Source organism: Saccostrea cucullata, unplaced genomic scaffold (assembly GCF_032062105.1).
Source record: "Saccostrea cucullata isolate Sc308-1 unplaced genomic scaffold, CSIRO_AGI_Scuc_v1 ctg1634, whole genome shotgun sequence".
NCBI classification, from domain to species: Eukaryota; Metazoa; Mollusca; class Bivalvia; order Ostreida; family Ostreidae; genus Saccostrea; species Saccostrea cuccullata.
In genome coordinates, this window is record NW_026938470.1 from 14,510 (window position 1) to 18,629 (window position 4,120).

Sequence of the window (4,120 nt, forward strand, 5' to 3'; positions counted from 1 at the left end):
GCAACAACCTGCGTCCAGAGTTCCTGGTTCTAAACGAAAAGCTGCTCCCGGACGTCAAGACCAAGTCAAACATAGACGAAACAGAAACTAGAGAATGAAATAAAATCCATTGAACCTAAGTTGCCTGTACCTCCAACCACTACTTGTGCTAACAACAACTGTGGCTCTTTCTGGCAACCATATGCTCAATGAATAGTATATATAACCTACATTAAACATTTAAGAATTGAAAAATTAAATTCATTATAATTAAACTTACTTGTTTGTTTGTTTTTACTAAAAATGCCTTATTAAAACTGCTCTTAAAGCCTGTCCCCCTTGGTTAGCATTTGGTGGCACCGGAACTGGAACTGCTGTGTCTCCTTCATCCTCATCATCCGGTACCGGTATGGCAGCTTTCTTGGCAATGTTGTACAAAACTGCACAAGCAATAATTACGTGCAAAGTTGTAGGAATCTTAAACCTCAACTGATTTCGAAGGCAAGGAAAATGTCTTTTCCAAATGCCAAACACATGTTCAATCTTAACTCTACTGTTACTTAAAGCAAAATTAAAGCGTCTCTCTTGTGGTGTCCTACAAGTAAGAAGGGGTGTTATTAGATAAGGTTTGAGAGCGTACCCATTATCTCCAATCAAAATCCCAGGAATATTTCTTCTTTCAAAATTAGCGCAGACACTACTGTTCTCAAAAATTCGACTGTCATGAGTACTCCCCGGCCATCTTGCAACCACATTTGTAAGCATAAGATCATTGTCACAAATGGCCTGTACATTGATGGAGAAAAATCCTTTCCTGTTTCGAAAAATTTCTGCCATGTCACCTCCGGGTGATTGTATTGGGATATGGGTACAGTCAATTGCACCCACAATTCCGGGAATACCACTATGGTTCATAAAACCTCTTTGGATTTCAGTTAATTTATTTGCTGATGGAAATACTACATAATTCTTGTAAAGCGTTGCCAATGCAGATGAAACTCTCTTCACAATTCGAGAAGCTGAACTTTCATGAACTCCAAAGAGATCTCCAGAAACTCTGAGGAAACAGCCAGTTGCATAAAACCGTAAAGCTATTAGTAGTTGGTCAAGTGGTGATATTGATGAAACCTTCTTTTGTTTTGGCTCCAGGTGTTCCCCAATTTCATTTAATATTTCAATTACACATTCCTTTCTTAAGCGAAATCTGTAAATAAATTCTTCCTCCGAATAATTCAAAAAAGGGTTTGTCCTGTCTCTTACCATTCTTTCTCGCCTGATAAGTCTTTCCACTAAATAAATTTGGTCTATTTCATCAAAATAATACTCCATCACTTATAAGCCTTCCTTTAAACTTGCCCTTTACCTGGTTTACATTAAACCACAATGCTGAGCTCTACTCAGATAAATCAGAGAGGTCTGCAAGTGATTTGATAATTTTGAACCTAACTTAAGTCTAGATTACCTTGACCCAGGCTTAAGCCAAACATGTACAAGTGGCCATTGGAGACAAATGATGAAACAAAGTTTCACCAGGAAACGTGTTTTGCGCCTAAAGAATATTCAGAGTACAATCACAAAGAGTCCATGTGCCATATGTGGAAAACGTGTTCATGTGAAAAAACAAAAGAAAGTTTCTCCAAAACGACCAGCTGCGAATACTCCAGCAACTCCATCGAGACCAGCATCCCCACCTTCAGGATCAGCAAGTCCATCAAGGCCTAAACACAGCTTATTAAAGAAAGTGTAAGTATCCTTCAGTAATGTTTCATTTTCAAGAAGTCATGAAATTGTATTCACACGAAAAATCATAGGTTAGTTATACATGATACCAATGAAAATAACTGACGAACAAGTTTGAAAAAAAATGTATTCTGAAGGTTAGTTAATTTATATTTGTAGATGGGGAGGACTGCTAAATCATAGCGAGCATTCCTCTTCTCTTCAAAGAAAACCCAGAGAACCACGTCAAATTCTACGTGGATGAGGAGTGCCCCATCTATATACAAGTCAAAGACAAGTTGCTGTCAAGTGGAGAAGAGGAATTTGCTTTGTACTTAGAAGGGTGTAAACTGCAAAGTTGGGATAATTTCTTCCAGGCATCCGTTGTTTTCATTGTGTCAGTTTATGTTGTGTTAAACTTAATATATCCTGGAAAATGGGTTTAATCCCTTACATAGGCTCCACCCATATGCGCACTGGTTTAAAGTCTCGTACCAGTCAAATGCATAAAATGAGAAGTAAGTAAAAGTTACATATAAGTACCAGTCGAATAAAATAAGAACGAAGAATCAATTCAGGTAAAAGAAAATACATAAAATACAGAAAATGCAGAGACATGATAGAACAGGTGACGTTTTCAGCAGCTACTTTCTTTCATCGCAGCGAGAGTAAGGAGGACGGGCGTGATCTTTCACTTTTAACCTAATTTGACTTCGTAAGTAAAATTACAATTTAAAGTTAATTAAGGACGATATTAAATATTTAATAATCATTAAAAGTCAGACAAAATCGCAACCTTTAACCGCAAAGGCCAGCTGCCTGTAAGATTGATTGATTGATTATATACCGTTTAACGTCCCTCTCCAGAATATTTCACTGATATGGAGACGTCATCATTGCCGGTGAAGGGCTGCAAATTTCGGCCTATGCTCGGCACTCAGGGCCTTTGAGCAGGGAGGGATCTTTATCGTGTCACACCTGCTGTGACACGGGGCCTCCATTTTTACGGTCTCTTCCGAAGAACCGCCCCATTTAGTCGCCTTTTACGACAAGCAAGGGGTACTGAGGACCTATTCTAACCCGGAACCCGACGGGGCAATTTTGACCTTTATATTCAACCCCCCCCCCCCTACACACACACACACACACACACACAATCGGAGCTATAACAGGTGACTGATATCTATCCCATTGATAATCAAAATTATTTGTCTACAGTGAACTGATAAACGAATTATAACAGAAATGAATCGAATTTCGTTTTTTTGGGGGGGGGGTGGGGGGGGGTGCCACAAAAATCATTCTACAATATTTAAACACCTTATTCATATGATTTCGTGTTGTAGTCCATCAATAAAATGGCAAAATGTACCCATAGAAAGAAGACAGAGACAAAAGAAATATCATAAATGATAAACCACCCACCGTTCACGGTAGCTCAGTCGGTAGAGCGCTCGCTCCGGGATCGGGAGGTCGTGAGTTCGTATCTCGGCCGCGACTGACTTAGTCGTTAAAATGGGTAGCAACTGTTCCTTCGCCATGCGCTCGGCACTTTGAAGTGAAGTTGCGGGTCCTTCGGATGAGACTCAGCGGCAGGCGTTGGCACGATAAAGATCCCTCGTTAACACACGACGAACGACGGACGCCGACGGACAATCACGGATGGCAATAGGTCACCTGTGTGACTCAGGTGACCTAAAATATGATTATCAGTTATCGGACAGTCACAGGATATACATTCCGGCTGAGACTCCCGATTTAGTAAGTATTCATGTGTAATTTTAGAGTGACCAATACGTATTCTTGATATAATTAATTCGTCTTGACGTTTCAGACCGAAGTCACATAATTTGTTTACTTTGTTTTTAATAGCATAAAGCTTACTTTCATCACAAAAATTAATAAATTTGCCAAAGAGAATCGACATGAATTTTAACGAGATATTTCAAATCGATGTAAGGAATTTTGAATAAAGTAATTTCATGTTGAAGTGCTTTTTTGCTGCACTGTCAGCTTTAGTGTTTCCGACTATCGGTCTTGGGGGACATCTGCCGAATTTTGTCAAGAATTTCTTGAATGATGGACGTTTTAAGGTGCGCTTGGGGTCTGCATATTCGGAAGGTTTTGAACAGGAAGTGGGTGTGCCGCAGGGTGGGGTTCTGTCGGTGGCTCTGTTCGGTGTGAAAATTGACAGCTTGGCAGAGTTCTTGGGGGTGATATGCATGGAGGTTTGTATGTTGATGATTTTGTTATTTGTTTTGAATCCAAAAATATGAATTGTATTGAGCGAAAGTTGCAGAGTTGTCTGAGTAGTAAGGGCGGACGTATAGCTTGCCAATCATTCAATTGCCACCATTTGGCTCGCTGTTAAATTTAAAGATACGTTAACGTAAAATTAACTGTACGTACAAAATTATTTTTT

At 39.5% G+C, this 4,120-nt stretch overlaps 1 pseudogene; it reads right to left on the reverse strand.

The window, feature by feature from the left end:
- Positions 1 to 276: 276 nt before the first annotated feature.
- On the reverse strand, positions 277 to 2,730 carry LOC134250357 (putative nuclease HARBI1; annotated as a pseudogene).
- Between the last annotated feature and the right edge of the window lie 1,390 nt (positions 2,731 to 4,120).